Consider the following 12,889-nt stretch of genomic DNA (forward strand, 5'->3'; position numbering starts at 1 on the left):
ATACATTTTAAAATAGGGTCACTCAAGAAAGTGAAAAATGCAATGAATTTGCATTTAAGTGTCCTTGGACTCTTTCATGTGTAAGGGATGAGTGCCAGAGGAGCTGATTCATGAACTATAGCTAATCCCTTTTATGGTATAGTTTTAGAGTCCTACAAAAAGAGAGGAAAGTACTTTGTGATAATGTTTTCAATGTGTAAGAGATGGTGAGGAAATAAAATACTTTTTACATGGAAACTAATTAGCAAGGGCTCTCTCTATCTCCATAAACCACAGGGCTATGTAAGATCTGTCACGGTGGTCTTGAATCCGTCATTGCCTCGACACCGTAAATTTGACTACCAAAAAGAATGTTGTTTCTCTCTGATTTTAACTCTCAATCTGTTGTGTTCTTTGTCCTTGAGCTGAGAATTCTTTCTGTGCCAACTTTTCAAAGTAGGAATCAAAACAATATTGAAATAGTTAAAACTTTTCCCAAGAATTGCAATATGATTTTAAAAAATAAAAAATTTGATATATGGACCAAATAATAGGATATATAGCTAAAGACTGATTTAGAAAGGAAAGTTCAAGAAAACTTCCAGAATATATAGGGGAGAAAAAGAGGTAAGTAATGAACAGTTTGGGAAATAAGAGACTTGGAGATTCAGATCTAGGAAGACCAACATCTTTCTAATAAGATTTCCACTCTGTATATCCCATAAATATGTATGAAAAAAAATTTCCAGAAGCATATAATAGATAAAACAGAGCGGAGGAAATTATCAATGAGATAACAGAAGAATTCTTCACAAACCTGAAAACTATATAATTCTTCGGATTGAAAGGGCTTACTGTGCATTGAGTCGGATAATTTTTTAAAAGTGTAATACTGAGTTATTCCTACTGAAGTTTTAGAACCACGTGGACAAGAACTGGACTAAAATCATATCTCTCATAAGCAGCATTGGATTACAGAAGACGATAGAGCAATACCTTCAAAGTTCTCAAGGAAAATAACCTTGAACCAAACATCTCGTGTAGCCAAAACTGCGAAGTAAGACAGCAGTGATAGAAAGATGTGTAAATATGCATGGATATAAGCTATTTATTATTCAAGCTTCCTGTATGGGGGAAAAAAAATGGGAGAGTTACTCCAATAAAATAGCAGAGAAATCCAAAAAAGAAAATAATCTTAGATGTAAGAAACGGTTGTAGGTAAAGTGAAGAAAAGCAAAAAAAAAAAAAAAAAAAGAAAAAAAAAGAAAAAAGAAAAAATTGAGTCTACATGACCCTTGGTTGTTCGGACGTTTTCCTTCAAACAGGACAGGCTTAATGGATTGCATTTCCTCCTCTACAGCTCTATCCACAATACTTAATTCTACAGTGAATAATATTTATGTCATTATGATGTAAGTGCTGTCTATTCATTTTCCACCTCCTAAATCAACAACTGAGAAAGCACAGAGGACTGGGATCTAGTTATGGAATAGAATTTAATGGTTTAAAAATAAATGCTGACAATGTAAAATAATCCTATAATAAAAATCAAGAACTATAGGAATACATTATTTAAAACCATAATGGAATCCATCAGAAGAACAACAACAAAAAAAAACAGATACTTTTTAGAAGTGGTTTTTTTCAGAGACAGTATTTGGGGAAAAGGAAATCTTTCATTTTAAATTAAAAAAAAAAAAAAGACTGTATACATGTATTACTTTCCTAGCATTAAGGAAAGTAAAGGGCATTTTTACCAATAGGGGATTGTTAAATTACAGTACTTTCATGTAGTGCAGCGGGTGAAATAACTGAGGGAGATTTATTTGTGTACTGAAATCAAGATTTTAAGTGACTAAAATAAACTGTGTCACAGTATGGTATGGATGGCATGAACTAATTTAGGTTAAAATACTTTTATGTATCTATGGATTCATGTGGGAAAACGTCTAGAAGGCTATTCTCACTTCGACTTTTTTTCAGTTCTATACCTGTCAAGGTTTACAGGGGCTTTTTATCACTTTTTCAGTTATAAGACTCAATAAAGATTTTTTTAAAAAAATGAGGTTGTTTAAAGCCCAGAAAAGGGGGATGACTTGCCTGAGATCAGCCAGGAAACTAATAGCATAATCAAAGACTAAAAATCAAGTCAGTAGAGGTGTTGCCAAGGCTTGGGAATTTTACTTTTCCCCTCCAAGTTTTTATCAGCCCTCCTAAACCACCTAGTTATAATAGTAGTGACAACAGTAACAATAAATATGTGTAAAATTTTATGTAGTGTGAATAAATGTATCTTCAGGGAAAAAAGTCTATGTTCCTGACATCTTGGGGGTGGGGGGTGGAGATGATCAGGAAAGGCTTAATAGAAGAGGTGACATTGAGAAGAGCCTTGAACAGCGGGCACAGTTGATGACAGACCAAAGTGGGAATGGAGCTGTGGCCAGAGTTATCGCAGGTGGTACAAGGACACACACAAGAAAGAACTTGTTGGACAAATGTAGTCTTTTCTGCTCCTGCTCACGTTTCTATCACAAGCATTAATTCATATACAATTGTTAAGTAGGGGAATGATATTGAATCAATGTGGAGGCCTCTTCGGTTTGTAAGTGATTTTTCTTGGCATATTAATGTTTTTTTTCATCAAGTTGTAGCAGCTGAACTCAAAAGCCCAGTAGCAGACACAACACAGCCCAGCAAGGTAGAGGAACGGAGGGACACAGTAGTGAACTTGAGGCCCTTTCACCTGCTGTCACTTGGTTTGGTCACAGTTCTTCCCAGTCTTTGTGTATTTCCAGAACTTAGACACCTATCTTACAGCCTTCTTTCAAGCTACCTTCACCTTTACTTTAAATGTATAGTTCTATATTTATTGTAGTGTTTCCTTATTAATAATATAATGTCTTTTTAAAAATAGCACTAGCATTTTTTTAACTAGGATTATTATTTTTTAGGACTTTGGTTATAGTACTGTAAAGAGTTTGAGTGTTCTGCCTTATAAGACCTCATAGGACAGGATTTTACAGACCATGAGACATTTCAGGAATACCTATATCCAATTATGATAAGCCTTTAGTTTAGCCTGTAGAGTAGTGCTCTCTGTAATGATGGAAATGTTTTGTATCTTCCTTCCAGTATCGTAGCCCCTAGCCACATGTGGCTATTTAATTTTAAGGTCATTAAGTTAAATAAAAAATTAAGTTCTTCGGTCTCACTAGTCATATTTCAAGTGCCCAGTAGCCATGCAGTGGTTTGTGGCTCCCATAGTGGGAGCACAGCTACAAGGAGAGCTTGGATTACGTACAGATTTGTGATCCCTTTGCAAGAACTCCACACACTCTTTCTCCAGCATTCTTCTGCCTAGCGGTTAAGAATTTGCTCTAGAAGAGAAGTTCAAGCAGAGATTCTAAGAAAATGTGGGGCATCGTGGCGCACTCGGGAGAGTGCAGCGCTTGGGTGCGCAGCGGCGTTCCCGCCGTGGGTTTGGATCCTATATAGGGATGGCCGGCACTCACTGGCTGAGTGCGGTGCGGGCGACACCAAGCCAAGGGTTGGGATCCCCTTACCGGTCACAAAAAAGACAAAAAAAAAAAAAAAAAAAAAAAAAAAAAAAAAAAAAAAAAAAAAAAAGAAAAGAAAAAGAAAATGTGGGGCATATGGAACCCTACGGAGGGGAAGCTGTGTTTAGAAGTGGCACTGTCATGAGTCTGATGTTGCCTGTGAGCTGGAGATGGCCCACATCAATCCGTCCGTCCATCCATCCATCCATCCATCCATCCATCCATCTCTCCATCTCTCCCAGATCCTGGTTGTTGCCCAGCTGAGGACCACAACTGTATTTAGTTTACATTTACAGTTGTTTATACTTATGTATCCCTAACAACTAACTTGAGAGGAGGGATTATATTTTATAATTCTGCATCCTCTGCAGGGAATAACAGTTAAGTAACATGTGTAGGAAGGACATCGTTATCTGACTTGAAGGTGATGTGTTATTTACATTCCAGTAGAAATTGAGAATAGTTTTTCATTTTTAGTAACCTGGAAGGGATTAAATATAGGGTGATTAGGACATAAACTTGTGCAGGACTTACTTTCCAATTACAGTGGGAAATGCAGTGTTAATTCTTGTTTTTCCTTCTATAATTTGTATGTCTGCCTCAACCTTACACTTAGGGGCAGGTCTATTAATGAGATGTTTGGCTATTTATGTTTTTCTAAGTTAGTAGTTCAAAAGACCAAATTTTTTTTTTTTTTAATACTAGAAGAATAAGAATGTAATGTGAAGTCTGTGTTGTAACATCTGGATTAATGTTACATTTCACTTTGCAGTACTTTGAGCACCTCCACATCCACCCCCTTTCTCCTTTTGAACTGAAACAGTCATAAGTAATAATCTGATTTTACTTCCTTTGTATGGGTTTTAGTTACTCTTTGTTACTTTTGTATTTGTTTAAATAGACACATTGAACATAATTCTAGCTCCAAATTACATAGTTCCAAAGGTTTCTTGTACAAGTTTTAACTGATTTATACAATTCTGTATTTTTTTTTTGTCTTTTTTTTTTTTTCCGTGTCCGGCAACGGATCGCAACCCTCAGTGTTGCCCCCGTACCGGACCGGGGACCGGCAACGGGATTGCAAACCTCGGTGTTGCTCCCGCGCCTCGCTCAGCCAGTGAGCGGGAGCCGGTCTGTATGTGGGATCCGAACCCTCGGGCGGCGCGCGCTGCCGCGCTTCCCAAGCAGCGCACTATCCAGTGCGCCACCGGGCCGGCCCCAAATTCTGTATTTTTAAATTAACATTTACAGTGCAGCATGGTTCACTATGTCAGCTGTTTAGAATATCTTATCTTGCTGGTTAAAGTGCAATATTCTGTTATATGGAATATTCTAAGGTACTGAAATTTAAAATATATAGTAGTATGGATGGGCCAGTAACCATCCCAGTGTGAACTGAAGGAGTGCTTTTGCTGTGTAGAGTATATGTTCTTTAAAGGGAGCAGCCATTGCTTTCTACCTCATTGTAATTCACACTGCATCCAGCACTACTGGAGAACTAATGAAAATGCTGGGACTGCAAGGCTTTATTTTACTGTTGAGAATTCTCAGTGGTTACAGTGTTAGGTAGTGCCTAATTCTCTTGGTGTCTCCTTTTTCTTAATAGTGATTTTTATTTTCAGTCCATTGATCCATTTCATTCATTAACCCTCTAACACCTGAGTAAGCTTCATGTCACAAAAGAGCTTCCAAAGGAAAAGGCATGCATTGAACTTATTATAAATATAGATGTTCTAATCATTCCTGAATCTCAATGTATATATATTCTCATTGGCATTAAAAACTATGGCTTTTAAGTCAAACTCTGAGAGGATCAAAGTGCTGGAATAAGAGAGTAAATGCTGCGTTTCTCCTAGGGTATTGTCTCGAGAGATAAAACTGTTACCATAGCAAAATTAGGTTAAATTTCATAAAATCTGCTCAATGCTCCCAAGGAAAAACTAAACTAGGGCATAAGGATTTTAATGTCACTCATCCCCGCTTTCATTTGATTTCCTCTCCTTAACACAAAATAAACATTGGGTGTACCCTTCCTTTTGAAAAATTGATTTGCTGTGAGAGGTTGATTGGTGTTGGATCCTGCGTGTAATCTGTACAGATTTGTACCCAAAACAGTAATTGTCATTCATGCCATGCCTTTGTGCATCAAGTGCTGTATCTGATGAGCAACTGGAGCCCCAGGTGACTATGCAGTTTTGAAATGTAAGGAATACTACCTCTAGGATATTATGAATTGTCTCATGATCTTATTTTGGTTTTTTCCCTTGCAATTTAAAGAAGGCAGTACTTTTTCTTCTGTATATCAGTGTGAGTATGTGTGTACATTTTAGTAGCTACCAAACACCAATTTTTAATGTGGAGTTTACAGTTACGATGTTGAAACTTGTCTGAGCACTGCAAAAACATTATAGCTGCATTTCGTGCACTCCACTATTCTGTATGGTAGGAATATATATTAACTTATTTTATTAAATGCCTCTATTGCTGATGCAGATGTCAACTGCCCAGTGATTACAGCAGCTGCTTTTTGGACAGCATCTTTATTACACTCTGTGTGTTTCCATGGCCATATCAAAAAAGCAGGAAACGGGAGAGAAAACATGCCTTTCTAAAAGTGGTATGTCAGTGGAGTGAGAGAAGGGTAAGAATGGTTGACAGTTTGCAAAGGAAAACTGCTTTGAGGATTGAATGAAGACCAGAGTCTGAGGGCGTCAAATATCATGCTTAGCAGCTGCCCGGGGAACTCACCACCCAAAAGAATAACTGAATTCATGAGTATACTGTGCCCGTAATTTGAAAAATTCTCTTAAATAAGATAAATTAGTTAGAGACTACTAAATTGAAGTATTCAGGTGAAAATGTACCTCATATGAAAAATGGCTCTGTCAAAGTTGGGAAGTTGAATAACTGAGCTGCCACCGTGAGAGAGAGATTTATATATACATACATATGCATTAGAACTGCACTATCAAATGCGGTAGCTACTAGCCGCATTTGGCTACTTAAATTTAAGTTAATTAAAGTAGAATCCAATTAAAAATTAATTTTACAGTTGTACTAATTGCATTTCGTGTGTTCAACAGCCACATGTGGCTAGTGGCTACCGCATTAAATGGTGCATATGTAGACCATTCTATCATTGCAGAAAGTTGTATAGGACAGTGCTGCTCTGGAAGAATTTCTTCTTAACCAGGACAGGAACAAGGATTACGATACTACTCTTTGATGATAAAAATAAGCCGAACAGTATAATAGTGAAGATATAATTTGCAGCTAACTTTGCCTTAGGGACATAATGATAACCTGAGAATCATAAACACCGAAGCTATCCCCAGCTCTGCTATAAAACTTCTCTGTGGTACCTTAGACTTATTACTGATCTCTCCAAATTTGTGTTTTACCTTTAGCAATGCATTGGATACTACAAAATGTGTTTTGTATACCAGTCTAACTCCTGGCTCCCTCCTTCCTTTCTCATTTTCCTTAGGTTATGATTTCTTTATGTACCTCTTTTAAAACTTGTGTTAACTTACTATTGAATGTGTTTATGGAGACTATTTTAAATCTTCCTTGGGGGTGAATGTGAATTAGAGAGAATAAACCTATTCTTTCTTTTCTGCCTTGGTTTCCCTACATGTTGGGAAAAAAAAGATTGATGCTGTAGATCATAGCAGTTGATGTAAGGATTAATGAATCGATCATTGGGAACAATTGTGAAAATGTAGAACATTATATACAGAATAGTATATAGTTCTGGGTAAGACCATGTCACGTAGGAAAGGCGGTGGTTTCTAAAGGCTTGGTGAATTAGGCCGTTGCTTTATTCAACCCTTCTGGAGGCCCTCCCTTCAGGCCCTGAGCTAGAAAGAAAGCATAAAAGGCTAGAATATGTAACCAACATTTTCTGAAATGGGAAATTTGTTCTCCAGTAGAAGAAAAAGTGAAAAGTACATCTAATCTCGTATTGTGATGTATTCCAATGAAATTATTACTCTACTTCTTTTTAGGGTCTACCATTTTGCCGTGAGATATGTGGGAAGTTGGACTTGCTTAATGTTCCCCGTAATCTAAGACTATTTGAATTATTGAGGTTTAAAATTTAATATGTCAGTCATTCCAAGCATTTATTAAATATTAGTGATTAATATTAAATAAATTTAGGGAGAATAAATAACCTCATCAAATAATCAGATGCTAAACAAATTCAAGAACAGATTTTGAAACAAAGGAAGAACTATATGATTTATAAGGCTTCTTTGAGCTTTAAGATTCAGTGATGGTGATTACTAGATACTTTTTGTTTTAATATATTTCATATAAAACATATTTCATTATGTTGCCTTTGTGGAGTACTTGTGATCTCCAGTTTATTCAGAAGTTAGTATGGTATTTTTATAGCAGAGTTACTATTCTTTATTCCAAATGTGGATTTAAAAATCAAAATAGTAAAGCTGTAGAAGGACTAGAAATCACTGTTTCCCAGTTACCCTCTAACCCATAATTGAAAGAAATTGGATGCATCAAAGATTTCTAATCTGTAGGTGTAAATGATAATACAAATGGTGACAGGTGCTACAGTTCATGTCTTGAATGAAAAACTTTTAGTAAGTTAATGAGATGTATAATCAGCATCAAAAGAAGGAATCAAAGCAAACTATACCACTAATTGAATGTTTTATTTTTATGTAATTTATAATTATCCTTGTAGCAGTCACGGATGAAAATATACCTTAAGTCCCATGTAGATTACATAAATCTGTAATGCATGGCCTTATCATTAACTTGTCTTTATTTAAATTAAAAAATTTTTTTTGAGTCATGAAAAGTGTGCTTAGTAGAAGAGAAGGTTTCCTGACAAGTTAATGGAAAGTCTGTGAAATGCATTCATAATACATTTTGGAGCTCAAAATCAGTATGAGGCAATTAACAGGGGTTTTTACAGGTCGTTTAGTCTCTCTTCTCTCTGTCAGGACAGTGTCCAAACCGTTTATGGAGATAGAAATGCTACACTTTCTGTTTGGTTCAATGGAGCAGATCTACGAAAGTTTATTTTAGGTAAGAGAAAACTTTCTAGACCAAATTGAGAACCAGAAAGTGTAAAAAAGAGCAAATAAATATATTATGAAAATTTATCTTGTTATAAGAGGATCATAGATAGGCTTTCATTATTGGAAATGGTTAGGAAATCAGATTCATAATGAAAGTTCTCCCATTTCCAGGTAGAGGAGACTCTTGAATCTTTTTTATTGTGTTCTGTGAAGTTTGTCTGTCCTTGCATTCTTGTAATACTTATGAAATGCTGCTAATTTGCACATATTTGTGAAGATGAAGAATATAGTTGATTCTAATCCTTCCTCAAAGCTCCTGATAATATTTGAAAGAAAAACATGGGTAGAAAGGTTGGACAAAAGAGATATTGGGTCTGAGATGTACATGTGTTGTGGATCCATATATTTTTTTCAGAAAGATGATTTTTAGAATTAGACCTCGGCAGGTTGATTTGATTAGGAAAGCAAAGAAGGGAGAGGATTAAATATGTTCCATTCCTTCCAGTAATGTCTATTGCCACCTATCTTAAGCATGTGTAGGCATGAGCGTGCTTACACATACATGGGTGCACACGCACGTTCTCTCTTTGTCTCTCTTCTTTGACCTGTGTTCTTTGCTATTACTGCTGTGTTTCTGTGTATAGTGAAACTTCTTGAAAGACATATACAGTTACTGTCTTTTCTTTCCCACATCTTCTTCCTCACCGTCCATTCTCTTATCAGCCCACGCTAATGGAATTTCCAGCCCCCACACTTAATTGAAATTGTTCTAAAATGATTACCAAGGACCTTTAATTTTGACAAATCAAGTATCTCGTCCTCATCCTCGTGACTTCAGCAGACCTCCTCACAACCTGCCACTCCCTTTTCCTTAGCAGAAGGAAGCACATGTTGGCTCCCAGTAGCCCTTACTCTTCGCATTTTGTTCTTGCTGAGCAGCCATTTCTTTTCAACATCTTCTGATGGCTTTTAATTCTCTGCTCAACCTTTAAATACTGTAATTCCCAAAGGCTCAGTCCTGGGCTTTTTTCTCTTTTCTAATTAAACTCTCTCCTTAAAGGTTTCTCATTTAATTCTATGCCAGTATACTTAAACAAAATTTGTAAATCTCTAGCCCTGGGCTCTGTACTCGGTTCCGGATTTGTATATTCAGCTTTGTACTGGATATCTTCACCTGGATATCTGAAGAGCATCTGAAACTCAATATAGCTAGAGCAGAACTCCTGATTCCCAAGTCCCCCTCCCAACTACCTGTCCTGTCTCTATCTTTTCCACTTAACTCATTAGCAGTGTCCTCCAGTCAGTTGCTCTTTACAAAAATCGTGTCGTCACCCTTGATTGATTCTTTCTATCGTCCCCCCCCCCATCCAATTCATCAGAAGGTCCTGATAGCATTTCCTCCAAGATCTGTCTAAAATCTGTTTCCCCCCCTTTCTTTGCCACTACTGTTCTCCAAAGTAACATCATATCTTGCCTGATCAGTTATGGTAGTCTCCATACTATTCCTCCTCCTTCTTCCTTTCCTGCTCCTCTGTAATCTGCAGGTGGCAACCACAGTGATCTTTTAAAATGTAACTTAGGGGGCCGGCCCGGTGGCGCACTGCTACAGCGCGCCGCTTGGGAGCGCGGCGGCGCTCCCGCCAAGGGTTCGAATCCCACATACAGACCGGTTCCCGCTCACTGGCTGAGCAAGGTGCGGGCGCGACACCGAGGGTTGCGATCCCATTGCCGGTCCCGGTCCGGTACGGGCGCGACACTGAGGGTTGCGATCCGTTGCCGGACATGAAAAAAGACAAAAAGGAAAAATAAATAAATAAAATAAAATAAAATAAAATGTAACCTAGGCCATAGCTGCACCCTCCCATTAAACCTTCCATTGACACTATTACGCTTGGAATCAACTGTGCATTTCTTATGCCATTTCAGTACTAACATTTCTGCCTCTGGCTTACCTGTTTGACCTCATCTTATACCCCACATCTGTCACCACACCTTAGCCACACTGGACTTCTTTCTTTCCCTCCAACATGCCAAGTTCATATTTAAAACAGGGCTGTTGCAATTGCTAGTTCTTCTGCTTGGAATGCTTCGGTTTGTGGGTCTCAGTTCAAACATCATCCCCTCAGAAAGGCCCTCCTTAACGACTCAATCTAAAGCAGTGCCCCATTAAATCTGCAGTATATTCTCTTTGGAGCATTTAGCATTATTTAAAATTTTCTTATTCATTTATTTGGTTATCTGTTTTTGGTCTCTTAGCTCCACGAGGACAGAATCTTTGCCAATCTTGTTCACTCTAGTAACAGTGCACCAAAACCCCCATATTTGAATGAAAGATACTTGAATGAATGCTTTGTAATAAATGCTTTGGACTTAAATCCTTTTATAGATAAGAAGTGTTTAAAACCAAGAGAATTTTTCAGTTCTTTTTAATTTGTAATCTAAACTGATTTTGGAACAAGTCAAACAATGTTGTGATGTGATTAAGTTCATCTGAAGGAAATTATAGAATCTAGCAATTACAGCATATTATAATTATTAAAGTTTTTCATATCCTAAAGGACCAAAGTGCACAATTCCAGTCAGCTGTGCTTGTCAGGTAAGAGGAAACAATGGAGGAGAAGGGGAACATGGAAGGCGTGGCCCTACTAAAGAGACTCTCGGGTGAGGTCAGATCTTTGAGTGCTTTCATTACCTAACAGTGTAGTGGTAGGTCTATTAAGAGAAGCTCCGGTTCTGGGTGTCCTTTCTAGTGACTATGATTCCATTTTCAGTATGTCCACAAAATGAAAGAATGAACAAATACTTTGTAAAATGCTATGTACCACCCTCAAGGAGGAGACACAAGGATACGACGCTAAAATCATGGAGGCTGGAAGATGTCTGAGGTTTTTACAGGAGACTCAGGCTGTACAATTGATCTGAGAACACCTCCACTGCCACTCCCTGGCAACACTCCTGTCTTCTTTGCCCACCGAGTCACGTTGGGGGGAGTTATGCATCTGCAGCGCCCTGGCTTCCCTGTGACCGCTTTTCTCCTGATCCCTGGCTACAGGAGACCCTCTTTCCTGAAGAGACTCTTGCTCCCCTCCCCTGCCAGGAACCAGAGGAGTTGGGCAGAGGATAAAAGCTCTTTGCTTTTCTTTGCTGGAAGCTCCAGGGAGGAACTACAAATCACCAATATCAGAAACAGGGAATCTGTGAATGAATGTCAAGGGCTGTGTGCAACATAGAGTATATTATTTAACCTGTAGGAAATATATGCATGTATCATTAGATGTCTAATTACAGTATTCGAGCATACATGATGTAACATTACGTGCATCATGATCATTACTGTAGGACTACTCTGTCCCTTCCAATCTTAGTGACCCACTTATTAGATTCTGTCTATTCCTTCGGGATGTCTATGAAAGGCCACTGAAGTGTGATTGTGGAATTAGACCTCTTTGCAACCTCCAGTTTATATTGATGTTTTAGATAAACTTTTCTTTCCCCCTAAATCTGAGTCACCTTTGACTCCCTTTGAATGGAGTAATGATGAAAGTTTTGACTTTTTCTTGGCAATTGGGACTTTATTAATTAAGGAATGATATATTGCTGAAGAGCCTATTCTGTGACAGAGAACACTGTTCTCTCTGCTGAGAACATTGATGTATTTTATGTAATTCTCAGAGGAGCCTTGTGAATTTTAGGTATCATTTTGTCTGTTTACAAATGAGGAGACGGAGGCTCTGAGAAATTTAGTTGCTCAAGATTATGCAGCTAATGAGGCACAGATGGGCTCAAATCCCAGTCCTGATTTCAGAGTTCAGTCCATTTTGGGGAGTATGGGTCTCTGTCTATGCTTTTTTGTTCCTTGTCTATGATCAAGTCAGTAATAATACATACAATATCTGTTTCACGGAACTATGAGAATCAGACAAATATGAGCACAATACCTGTACAAATTCCAGGCTCTGTTGTGATGATTAGTAGCATTCATTTAACAGCATTACCAAAGTGTTTTGATTGTCATTTTATTTCAAGATTTCTCAATACACAGTGTGATTCTGTGACGATTTCTATCTGCAACAGTGAATATTTTAATTATTTGTTAGACTCCTCGTGGTTATGTTTGGGTTTCTTTGAGAATGAGTTTTACACCCTTCCAATTGTTGGCAAATATTCATACTGGAGAAAGCTACCCATCTGTTCAGCTGCTAGCCAAAACATCACAGTCAAAATAGCAGATGCAGCTCTAACGTGAATTACGATGACACAGTGTAACAGAAAATAGGTCTTATTCTAGTCAATAGATGTGCAAAG

This window comes from Galeopterus variegatus, unplaced genomic scaffold (genome assembly GCF_000696425.1).
Source record: "Galeopterus variegatus unplaced genomic scaffold, G_variegatus-3.0.2 Scaffold3280, whole genome shotgun sequence".
NCBI lineage: Eukaryota > Metazoa > Chordata > Mammalia > Dermoptera > Cynocephalidae > Galeopterus > Galeopterus variegatus.